The 13,068-nt window shown below is 33.6% G+C and overlaps 1 long non-coding RNA gene across 1 annotated transcript; it reads left to right on the top strand.

Annotated features, from left to right (window-relative positions):
* The first annotated feature begins 937 nt into the window (after nt 1-937).
* Nucleotides 938-12,363, top strand: LOC116591375. The gene is made up of 2 exons (XR_004285992.1): nt 938-2,489; nt 11,083-12,363. It is a non-coding gene; the product is annotated as an uncharacterized LOC116591375 (long non-coding RNA).
* The last annotated feature ends 705 nt before the right edge of the window (nt 12,364-13,068 follow it).

The following is a 13,068-nucleotide window of genomic DNA, read 5'->3' as shown; positions in this document are numbered from 1 at the left end:
CCTGACAAAGAAACAAAACAGCTTTTTAACTCTGGAAGCATCTTTCTAAATTATCTTTTTTTTTTAAATGAAGCAGAAGCAATTTTTTTTAAGGGACCTAAACTGAAAGTAGGTTTAGAACTTTATTTATTTATTTATTTAGTAAAAGATTTTATTTTGTTTATTGACAGCGAGAGAGAGAGAGAGAGAGAGGGAGAGAGAGAGAGAGAGGAAGCGCACAAGCAGGGGGAATCACGTGCAAAGGGAGAGGAAGAAGCAAGCTCCTTGGGGTGCAAGTAGTCCCATGCAGGGCTGTATCCCTGTACACTGGAATCATGACCTCAGCCAAAGGCAAACATCTGCTTAAACAACTGAGTCATCCAGGCACCCCTAGAAAATTAAAAGAAAAAAAAGACCTTTTAAAAACATTTTCTTTCATTCTTTTTTTTTTTTTAATATTTTACCAATACGTTCTTCCTCTCTCCACCACTATGAACTCCTCATTGGCCTCCTTGCTTTTCCTCAAAAGTAACAGACAAGCTGTTCACACAAAGTCTATAGACTTACTTGCTCTGCCTAGAGCAATCTTTTCCTTTAATATTTGTATAACACTCTCCTTCACTTCCTGGGTCTTTGTGCAAATAACATCTCATAAATGAGATATAACCACCCAACACAAAATAAAATTAACTTTCATCCCAGCATTCTCCAATGGCTTTTACCTTTCTTGTATTGCTTTGTAACACTTATCACCATCAACCATCAATCATTATTCTATTACTGGTTTATTTTCTTATTGGAGACAGAGAGAGAGAGAATTGGGAGGGTGCGCAGAGGAAGAAGAAAACACCCCACTGCCTAGAAAGCCTGCTGGGGAGTTACATCCCAGGACCCTGAGATCATGACCCAAGCCAAAGGCAGTCACTCAATGGACTGAGCCACCGAGGTGCCCCTCTATTATTGGTTTATTTCACTATTATATTTCAAAAGAATGTAAGCTCTTTGTGGTCAGGTATTTTATATGTTTTATTAATTGAAGTATTCTCAGAAAGGTAGCTGGCAGATTGTAAGGACTCACTAAACTGTATTTTGTTGTTATTATTGGGCTCCTTTATGGGCTTTACCTCTTACGCTAGAAGTCTATCCTTCAGATGTAAGCAATAAGAATAGAGCCCTGCTGCCTGTTCAAATGAGTAAAAAGCCTGTATTAAGTGGATATTTTAAAAGCTAAATGAATGGCTTAATAGTTGTATATAGGGGGAAAGGGAACATATTTTCCACAGTTTAGAAGTGGAGTTCTTTTATAGAGTTCTTGTACAAGCCTACACTATTGAACGATAATGGGCAGTTGTACATTACAATTATACAAACACTTTGGTAATTTATATCCTTTTTTTGTAATTCATGACTGGATCATTTAATTCCTTAGGAGCATTATAGCATTTCAACTTTTCATGTTCAATAAACTTATTGGGGTTGCTACCTTTTTTATTCAAATGGAGAAATAGTCATGATTTAATCTAAATAAAGTGTTATTGATTGTGTTGTTTTCTAGGAATGAGTCGCACATGCTAGTTTAAAAGTTTTGTTAAATTCTCAAGTCTGTCACTGATAAAAGCCTTTTGTAGATTAGTAACTTGATCAAAACGGAAAAGTTATGTAACACCAATTGTTATACTATCTTTGTTTCCATCTTGCATTGTAATAACACCCATCTTAACTCTATTTAAGACAAATCATTGCCAGATGGCTTTCTGGCATTGATTGCATGATATGAAATCTAGTATAACTAAAAGTTTTTGGTTTTAGTAGCATATAAATCAATTTAGAAAAATATATGTATTTGAATATAAGATAAAGTTTTAAATTATTTGGCAATAGTAAACTAAACTTTTTTTTTGTAAATTTTTATTTTCTAAAATTTCATTGAGCTCTTTTGCAATAAGAAACAAGTTACAAAAAATTAAGGTTTATTTACCCCAATTCAAAATTATTAGGAATATAATCATAGAGGTTGAAGTATTTAAAATATTGAACCCAAAATATTTTATTAGGTAAATTCATGAATGCTGAGCATTCACTGTTAAAATATACTAATACTATTGATAGACTGGTAGAAGCCTAAAATCAAATATTTATTAAATATTTATATCCATATCTTTTCATGGCTTGGTAATTCATTTCTCTAGCATTAAATAATATTCCATTGTTTGCATGTACTACACTTTATTTGACCTTTCACCTATGGAAGGATATCTTGGTTGCTTCCAAGCTTCTGTCAGTTATGAATAAAACTACTATAGACATCTTTGTGGGTATAGATTTCATCTTCTTTGGATAAATACCAAGAACTGCTACTGCTGAATCATCTGGCAAGAATATGTTTAGTTTTGTAAGAAACTGCCAAGTTGTTTTCCATTCTTTATTCTCAATAGACATGGAAGAACATTCCTGTTGCTCCACATCCTCACCAACATTTCGTGTTCTGTTGTCAGTGTTCTGGATTCTGGGTATGTACTGGTGTCTCTTTTTTGTTTTAATTTGCATTTTCCTGATGACATATGATGTGAAGCATCTTTTTATATGCTTATTTGCCATCTGTAATATTTTCTTTTGTGAGGTATCTGCTAAGGTCTTTGGCTCATTTTTAATCAGGTTTTTCCCCCATTGTTGAGTTTTAAGGGGTCTTTGTGTATTTTTGATTAACAGTCCTTTGCCAGATGTGTATTTTGCAAATTTTTTCTCATAGTCTGTGCTTTGCCTTTTCATTCTCTTGGCATTGTGTTTCACAGAGTAGACATTTTTAAATTCAGTGCTTGTGCTTTTGTAGCTAAAGTTATCGACAAAACCAAGGTCATTTAAATTTTCTTCTATATTACCTTCTACATGTTTCATGTTTAGGTTTATAATCCAATCTGAGTTAATTTTTGTGAAGAGTGTATGATATCTGCCTGGATTTATTTTATTTTATTATTTTATTTTATTTTTATTTTATATTTTTACATTTAGCTTCACCATTACTCCAGAACCATTTGTTTAAAAGATTGTATTTTGCTCTCTTGTATTGCTTTTGCTTTTATATTAAATATAAAATATAATTGATAATATATATTCTGTTCCTTTAATCTAGTCTTTCTGTGGTATTACAATATCTTGCTTACAATTATCGTTATGGTAAACTTTTTTTTAAGATTTTATTTATTTATTTGACAGAGAGAGAGATCACAAATAGGCAGAGAGACAGACAGAGAGAGAGATGAGGAGAAGCAGGCTCCCTGCTGAGCAGAGAGCCCAATGCGGGACTCGATCCCAGGCCCCTGGGATCATGACCTGAGCCGAAGGCAGAGGCTTAACCCACTGAGCCACCCAGGCGCCCCATCGTTATGGTAAACTTTGAAGTCAGTCCTCAGTCTTTGTTCTCCTTCAACACTATGTTGACTATTGTGAGTCTTTGCCTCTCCATATAAACTTTAAAATAAGTTTGTTAATATTAAAAAAAAGAACTTGCTGGAATGCATTAATTGTATAGATAAACTTGGAAACCAGTGACCTCTTGAGCTTAGCAGGAGATAGACCATGGACATCAGTTGTCACAGTGGTGCCTCTGGCAGAACCTATTGCAAATCCCTAGGCAAAATGAGACCTCAAGGATCTGAGAGAATGTCTAAGAAGTACTTGATACATCCCTTGGGTATGGTTTATTGAAGTGTCCACCTGTCTGAAAGCTGGGGAATCTAGATAAGGGAGGGAAAATTAGTTATGATAAAACATATCAACAAACATCAATAAATTTTGTAAAACTAATTGTCATGGCTCATATACAATATGACCAACAGAGGGACCATCAGAAGGAAAGCATCAGTTATGTTTATTGTGAAATTTTTTATTCAAAATAAAGCAATGTGAGGGGAAGACACAATGAGAAAATTACCATTTTTTAAATGGTAAACTTCTTACAAAATGGAATAGGTTTTATATTCTAAGTAGTATATTGAAAAGTAAAACATTGGGGCGCCTGGGTGGCTCAGTGGGTTGGGCTGCTGCCTTCGGCTCGGGTCCTGATCTCAGGGTCCTGGGATTGAGCCCCGCATCGGGCTCTCTGCTCCGCAGGGAGCCTGCTTCCCTCTCTCTCTCTCTCTCTCTGCCTGCCTCTCTGCCTACTTGTGATCTCTGTCTGTCAAATAAATAAATAAAATCTTTAAAAAAAAGAAAAGTAAAGTAAAACATTAAAAAATCAAATTTTAATTAAAAAATTATGTAATTTAAAAAAGGTTAAAAATAGCAGAACCATTTTTCTTATAACTGGGAAATACATTGTATATATATCTATCAAAAATAACTTGTCATGGGGGCGCCTGTGTGGCTCAGTGGGTTAAAGCCTCTGCCTTCGGCTCAGGTCATGATCCCAGGATCCTTGGATCGAGTCCCACATCGGGCTCTCAGCTCAGCAGGGAGCCTGCTTTCCTCCTCTCTCTCTGCCTGACTCTGCCTACTTGTGGTCTCTGTCAAATAAATAAATAAAATCTTTTATTAAAAAATTTTTTAAAAATAACTTGTCATGTCTGGAATCAGGAGCATATGGAAAAAAATAATATCTGAGGACAATACTTCTGCCATGTTTTGTGCCTTGTTAATATTTTTAAACAGTCAGGCAACTTTTAGCTTTATTGAAATACCTGCTAAGATACCAGCAGTGCCTTTTGGAGCCCTATGACTATAAAAATTAATTGCAAATATTCAAAATGTTTACTATGGTGTCACTATTTAGGGCCACCACCAAGTATGTTTCAGAAGTAAGCATAACTGTTACTCTTCCATAAGGCAAAAGGGCATATTTTCAGGAGTTCCATCTGCTGTACCAGGAGGTGAATCAAGTAATGATTTTTGTCTATAAAATAATTCACTTTTCAATCTAACATTCCTCATTCCACATTATAATAATAAAAACTAGGAGGAGACTAAAACAAACAAACAACTACAACTACAACAACCAGCTTTTCCTTCAGTGGAAAAGTAAATATAACCTTATGAGTAGCCTGAAATTTATTTTTAAATATTTTTAAGATAAACGTTTTTGCTTAGAAAACCATATATTTTATATTACTAAGAAATAACAGGCAAAGTTTTATTAACTTCTAAAAAGTCTAGTTACTTCTATTTATCTATTAACTCATCTCTTTATGAAGTAGAACATGATCACACCTATTGTATCTACCCAAGTTTGTATGCTTTGGTTATTTTATGTTTGCTATTTCCTTGCTTAATTTTTACAATATTTGATACATAATAGTATCTTTAAGTCCATCTATGGTTTCACAGAATTTGTTTGAACTTCATAAAAATGTACCATACTTTTTGCACTGTCCTTGTTTTACTTCTCTATTAACTTTCCAAGATTTATTCACTTTAGAGTGTGTAGCTATCATTTATTTTTATTCCTCCATAATGCTATGTTTACAAATTTGTATTTATCTGTACTTTTAAAAATATCTTAATTATATACCATTTCTCATCTCACGTAACACTCATGTTACTTCTACACTTATCAGATATTATGTAACTGAAAACCACAACTCAGCAACAATATAACACCATTTTTCAAATTAAATGGCTTACCAGAATTCTTTAATTCTATCCTTTATGTGTATTAGATGACCCTTTATTCTGGTATTTGGCATTGTTCATATGGAGGAAAGCTTATAAGTTGATATTCCATAAATAGAAGGATTTATTATGATTGATTAATTATTTTCATTTAGAATGCATAGAATATGGTTGATTTAATATTTCTTTCTTACTCTCTGCCTGGAACATAGTGCTATCTATGTAATAGCCACTAAAATATTAAGTTAATTACCTAGACTTTAAACTGCATATTAATAGGAATAACATACAGAACTCTTCTCAGATTGGGACACCTGGGTGGCTCAGTCAGTTAAACGCCTGAGCCTTTAGCTCAGGTCATGATCTTAGGGTCCTGGGACTCAGTTCTGCAACAGATTCCCTGCTTAGCCGGGAGTTTGCTTCTCCCTCCCCCTGCTGCTCCCCCTGCTTGTGCTCTCTCTCACTCTCTCTCTTACAAATAAATAAAATTAAAAAATAAATTCTTCTCAGATAGCTAATATAGAATATCGTCTTTGTATTCATCAAAGGGAAAGTGCCATATAATAATGAAATTCAGACTACTTCAAATTCATTTTTTAACCAGTAAGAAAGTACTGGAAACAAGCCAAAAATGTCTTCAATGAATTAAAGAAATAGATTGATTTTCAATATCTTAATGTTTCTAAAATAAATTGCAAGATTTTTATACTAGATATCAGTGTAAATATTCATTATACAAGGATAATCTAAAAATAAACCTGAGAAAACTACTTGACATATATGATGACAAAAACGAGTTTGACAAAAGTCAGTTTGGGTAAAACTTACAACACCTACCACCTGAAACTCTTGTTCTATAATTTAATTATTTTAATTTACAAAAATACAAAAATAATATATCAGAGTAAGTCTATTGATAGCTTTGAAGGTATGCTCTGGTTGTGCACTGTTTACTATTTAAAGGGGAATCAAATATGTGATGCTTATGGTGTGACTATATTAAAATTCAACAAGTTCAGAAGCATACGAGGAATAGAATAAAGACAAAAGATGACCCTTACTTATCCTAAAGATAGACAATGGTATATATGTGCTAGTTGGGGAGAGAATCCAGTCAGTAGATGGAGGATGTGGTAGTGGAAAAAAAAGACACAACGTTTTGGTTGAAAGTTTAGCAGTATATTTAACAAAGTGAAATTGTGTGTTAATAGCCTTGAATAAAATCCAAAAAATATTTTCAATTCATTGAAGATTATTTAGGAAAAACTTGAAAAATACAACTTGATAAGGATTCCAAGAAAAGATTCATAAGCAATACAAGTTTCAGAATTTTTAGTATATTTTCCCTAAAAAGCCATTTGATTTAAATTAAAAAGAATTCTATTTACCTGCCACTTAAATAAGAGGAAATTATTTGGTTTTGTAATAAGTCAATAAAATAAATTAACATATCTTTAGAAAACAGATATGCACACTAATTTAAAAATAATAGTGCTTAATCTGTTCAGCAAACATTTGTAAAATTCCTTGCCATCAGCTAGCTCTGGAGTTCTGCTAGGTGAGTAAGGCCATGTATGTTACTGCTCAGAGTACTGACGCCAAGCAATTGTCCCCTTCACATCCATTTTTTGCTGTTGATATGTCATGCTATTTTGTTTAGAGATATATAGATGGCCCTACATGAAGGCCTTTTTTTGTGTGTGTATGGGTGACTGTGATTTAACTTTCAAATAAGATGGCTCCTGATTTACAATGATTCAACTTATGATATATTTGGCAATGATGTGAAAGTGAAAGTGATTCAGTAGAAACTGTACTTTGAATTTTGAATTTGGGTCTTTATAAAAAGGGCCAGTGACATGTGGTATGGTGCCATCTTGTGATGCTGGGCAGCGGCAGTGAGCCACAGCTCCCAGTCAGCTAGAAGATTACAGGGGTGAACACCTGATATTCTTACAAGCATTCTATATATAACCATTCTTCTTTTTTTTAGTGTAATATTTAATAAATTGCATGTGATATTTGATACTTTGTTATAAAATAGGCTTTGCTTAAGATGATTTTGCCCAAATGCAGGCAAATGTAAGTGTTCTGAGTATGTTTAAATAAGCTTAAGGTAAGCTATGATATTTGATAGTTTAGGGGTATTAAATGCATTTTCAATTTTTTATGTGTTTCTCTGTACATAGCCCCCTTGTAAGCTGAGGAACATCTCTATATGTATATGTAGCCTTGGTATGGCTTACATATTATTGGCATGAAACATCTAGAACAGTACGTGTGCCATATAATTGTCTACAACATCAAACAAGTTTCTTGAAAACTTGTGCCAAAGGGGTTATGTCTTTAAGGATTCTTATTTCAGAAGGGTTCTCTCAAACATAAGATTTTTCAGAAGTTAAGTGAAAATCTGACCAAACTAAACATTTTTCCATTTTCCCTAGTGAGCAAAGATAGCTAAAATCTATCTGCCATTTTCAACACTGTACTCAACGATTGTAATTCTAATTGAAGAACAGATTATTTATATCAAAACCACATGTTGGCCTAATCTTATACAATATTCATAAATCTCACTCAGAGCCTTGGACACTTTTATTTGTTGAGTCTATATGGTACTACGGACATTCATCTTTTTTGACCTCATAGCTTCATGTATGTCTATACTTTTGAAAATACATGCATCATAGTTCCATTGTAAAATGTCTGGGTTATAAAATGTGCTATGCTATCAAAATGGTAATAAGAACATACAAATGACCTGATGTAATGAACTGGACCAGATTGCCAGATATCACATTTCATACCAGAAAGATTCAGTGGTAAGTTTTAAAATGGCCAGCTATACTTCGACTGAATTATAACTCATTTAACTTCTTTCTTTGTGTACAGTATTATACATTAGTCAGTATTATAGTAAATAAGTACTTTGGGCAGATGTAAATATGATGCAATAAAAAATGTTTTTCTTCTTTCTTTTAGTCCTTTTTACTTGTAAGACTAGCCACAAATACCATGCCTCCCCCAAAATAATTTGCAATCCAAATTTATCTCTAAATGAATTTATTGCACAGAAAAAAATATATATATATACACTTACAGTAGACATGTTCAAAAATAGTTACACAACAGCAGGGCCCTAAATGTAAGCAGTATAGTTGTTTTGTTTTGTTTTGTTTTTTTCTTTAAAAAAAGAAAGAGGTTATGTGAAATATTGGAATTTTATTTCCAGGCCTAGTATTTCAAGACAGTTAACTACACTTACGGTGTCAACAGCCTGTTGTTGGCAGTATGATTTTATTGGCTCCATGGAATAACAGCAAGAATTTACTATTGCTTCTTTCTTTATGACACACACAGAAAAAAAAATTGACACATTTGCTCAAGACCAACCAGAATCATTTTAACCTATCAAAATTGATGGGAGGCCTTCACTGCCAAAGTCACTGCTGGGTTTTCACAATTCATTGCAGACAATCTGCTACTCCCATTATGATAAAGGAGAGAAGAGTCATAATCAGGGAAGAAAGCTAGATTAATACTTGTAATTATCATTGAATTATTTAGCCTGCTATAGGATTATTATTATTAGTGTCATTTGATAATTTTCTCTCATTTTATTAAACACAACTGTGAGTAATTACCCTACCTAATATTTCTCTGTATTGGCTGACTAGCTAGCAAACATTCATGAAAATATCCATTAGCCACACATATAAAATGCTGCATTATGATGCTGTTGAATCAGAACATACCACTACCTGATCCTGTAGCTCTTTGAGCATTTGCAAATCAATTAATTATATGTTTATTGGATTCTTCCCATACAATTAGAAAATTTATAATAGAGTCCATGAACATTATTAGTTTTACCATTTTAAACCAGCAATCACACTTTGATTTTTACAACAAAAGCAGAAATATAAACACACACATTTGGATCAGTTTTCTGTTAGTCTGTCTGGACTTCAAAATCCTATTCCTCAAGATAATGCACACCAAAGTTCTGGATTAAACAAGAAATTAGATGGCACCTGAACACTTGGTTTAATATTCTCAAAAGGACTATGCAACTTATTTCTTACATTATGACATTGTTTTACAAAGATCCACACTTTTATAATGTTAGTATTTTTAATAATCAATAAAGTCAATTAATCATGATTAAAAATCAAACATAAAAATTTCTACTTTTTGCTTTTGCCCCCTCCATTTAGAACTTATTTATAGCCTGATAATTCAAAGGTCCCTATGTTTATGAAAATCTGGACAGAAATAGCTCTAAGATCCCATTCAGAACTTGATATTAATCTAAGTCTTTTGGCTCCATGTATCCTGAGAGCAAAGAGTAGGACAAAGGATTTGAGTACTGTTAGTTTATCTGGGAGATTATCCAAGGTAGAAAAGAATGGGAAAGTGATACAGTGAAGAAGCAACTTTGTCAAAGAGGTACATTGTTGATATAATTGTTGTGGATAGAAAATGAAGGCTTGCTTTTACTGAAAGGTCCTGAGAAACTTCTTTAAGTTGTCCTCATGAAGACCTGAAAACTGACAATTTTACCTATGGTTCTTATTTCCACTTCACTGAGAGCTGTCCTCAGAGGACATTAACTCTCCTACACTTTTGGGTTGTGTTGGAGACATTCTAAAATGAGAGAGAGAACATGAGATGCTATCAGTGTTAAGTAACTGCAATTTCCCATGGAACTATCCACCACAGGTTTGGCTATAATCAGGTGTTGGGCCTTGATATCAGAGGGATTTGAGGCAGTATCATTTTAGGTTAATCATTATATCTGAAATTTCCAAAAACTTCAACTGATGAAACTTTGATTATAAATCTATAAATATAACAATAAATCTACAGTATTCAAATAATTTTCATAGAAATACACAGACAAAGCATCAATTGATTAATATTTAAATGTTACAAAATACTGAACTGAAAGAATTTGGTCATATAACAACGTGTAAGAAGTAGAACTTAGGTTTAGGTTAGAACTCAGGATGCATTTGAGACTCAGTTAAGAAATTGAATGGAGGGACGCCTGGGTGGCTCAGTGGGTTAAGCCACTGTCTTCGGCTCAGGTCATGATCCCAGGGTCCTGGGACCGAGCCCCAAATCGGGCTCTCTGCTCAGCAGGGAGCCTGCTTCCTCCTCTCTCTCTGCCTGCCTCTCTGCCTGCTTGTCATCTCTCTCTGTCAAATAAATAAATAAAATCTTAAAAAAAAGAAATTGAATGGATGTCTGACTATCATATAGGTTTGCTAAAAATCAGTGACTTTGTGTTCACGTGTGGCTATGCAGGAATTTTTAACTTTCTCTAAGAAGTTATTAGATTTGATTATATAATGGCAGTAAAGGATGGGGAAAAGCAAAGTACAAACCCCATAAAGACAAAGACACTGAGTATGAGAAAAGAGTAATAGATAAGAAGAATCAATGCATTTGAGGAAAATGGGAATCGAAATACACAATGATTGTTGATTTTTTTAGATGGAGAAAACAAAACTAGCTTGCAAGAAGGAAATAACAGAAGACATGTTGTGATGTGATACAGAATCCTGGAAAAGGCAGTAACGTGGAATAAAGGAGTAGGGAGAGCATATCAGGTAATTTGGATAGGAAGGAGTTAGGAGATAATTGCTTGATAAATTTTATATGGCCCACTTAAATGCACAGATTTCCCTTCTTTAATTTATATGGAGAACAGGGTGTCCTTTCTCTTCCCTTTCAGAGCACCAGAGGTGTACTCTTTCAGACTGAAAACCTGAAAAGCTCAGGACTCAGTTGCTTAAGCACAGCTGAGAGGACATATTTCAATTAAGATTTACATTTTGCTGTAGGTAGTAGACTGTCAAAAGTGGTTTAACCATATTTTTTCATCTAACAAGAAGACTACAGAGAGTGTTTTCTGGTGTTGGTTCAGAGTCTTAAGAAAGTCAAGTGAACTCTCTTAGAGGTTTTCATGGCTTTTTATTCACAGTTGCAAAAATTGCTGTTGGAGTTCTCACTATTAAGCCCACATTTCTGGCAGAAAGATAGAGGTAAAAGAGAATGATATCTTGTACGACTGATACTTTGTCATATGGTTACAATGTAACTAGAAAAGAGACAATAAAATATTTGATGTTGTTTTAAGTTTCCTTGTTGTCAATCCCTCAGTGCTTTCTGATATTAAAGGAAAAAGTAGATGGATATTGACCTGGCAACTATCAACACCTGTCAGTCTCTCTTGGATAACCAGTATCTCTATAATCTCTTCTTCCCAGTAAAAAAATAAAATATATTCATAACCCACACTGTGCCATCTCAAGTTACTGCACCAAGATAAAATTACAATGATTTTCAGTTGTTCCAAATGGACAGAATACCCTTCCTTATGATATCATGTCTTATAAGATAGATAATTGGCTTGCTACCAATATACCCAGATGTGACTGTGGAAGAGACAGGAAAAAAATAATAATATTTATTTATTCCTTGGGTTGACCCTGTTTACACAGATGCATTACTATTAGAAAAGGTTGGTTTGGGACATTGGAATGAATTTACTTAATGGGTCTGTATGTAATTGGGTTGGAGGAAATTTTTAATTTCTACAAAAATTATTAGAATTCTATCTTATTCTCTTTTGTTAATTTTCACATGTTAACAAAGCCAACGTTTTTGTCTAGCAGACAAGATCTTAAATCCTAACAAAACTCAATTTTTTCCTTTTTTTTTTTTAAGTTTGAGAGCCTCATGTTCTCTCATGCTGCTTTAAATACAACTCAATAAACAAAAAGGAGCTAAATGGGGCAGTAAGACCAGACTTTTTATTTTATTTTATTTATCTTATTTTTAATTAAAAAATTAAGATTGTATTTATTTATTTGAGAGAGAGAGCATGAGTGGGGCAGGGGGAGGTAGCTGCAGAGAGAGACTGAGAAGTATACTCCCTAATGAGCAGGAAGCCCAATATGGGGCTCGATCCCAGGATCCTGACTGAGATCATGACCAGAGACAAAGGCAGATACATGTGCAAAATCCCTTTTTTTCTGGGAAACAATACTTTACAAGAGATGTTTGAAAAAGTACTGGGGAATCAACTTTAATCGGAGATACAAAAATTTAATTGACTTTTGTAAAGCTACAGGGATCCAAATGATGGGAATCCCAGCCCGTTTAGGTTGTGGACCACAGAGTATTGTTCTCTGTAATATTTTATTTTCTTCCATGTCTACTAACTCCAGTCCAAGTTCACTGCTATCTCTTTTTAGATAGTGCAAAACATGGCAAAGAATACCAAACAAGTGCCCAATATTCTACATTTATTACATCATTTCTAACATATAGTAGTGTGTTATCAAGGCTGGTTCTGTGAACGAACATAGTTATGCTAAAGTGTGTTTTGTTCTCCAAGAAATTAAATGCATGATTATCACACAATTATAAAATACTTGTGTCAAGAATTTTTATTCAAAAATAATAAGAGAAGCA

This window comes from Mustela erminea, chromosome 1 (assembly GCF_009829155.1).
Source record: "Mustela erminea isolate mMusErm1 chromosome 1, mMusErm1.Pri, whole genome shotgun sequence".
NCBI classification, from domain to species: domain Eukaryota; kingdom Metazoa; phylum Chordata; class Mammalia; order Carnivora; family Mustelidae; genus Mustela; species Mustela erminea.
Note: the sequence above shows the minus strand (reverse complement) of the source record. Positions and strands in the feature narration are given on the sequence as shown.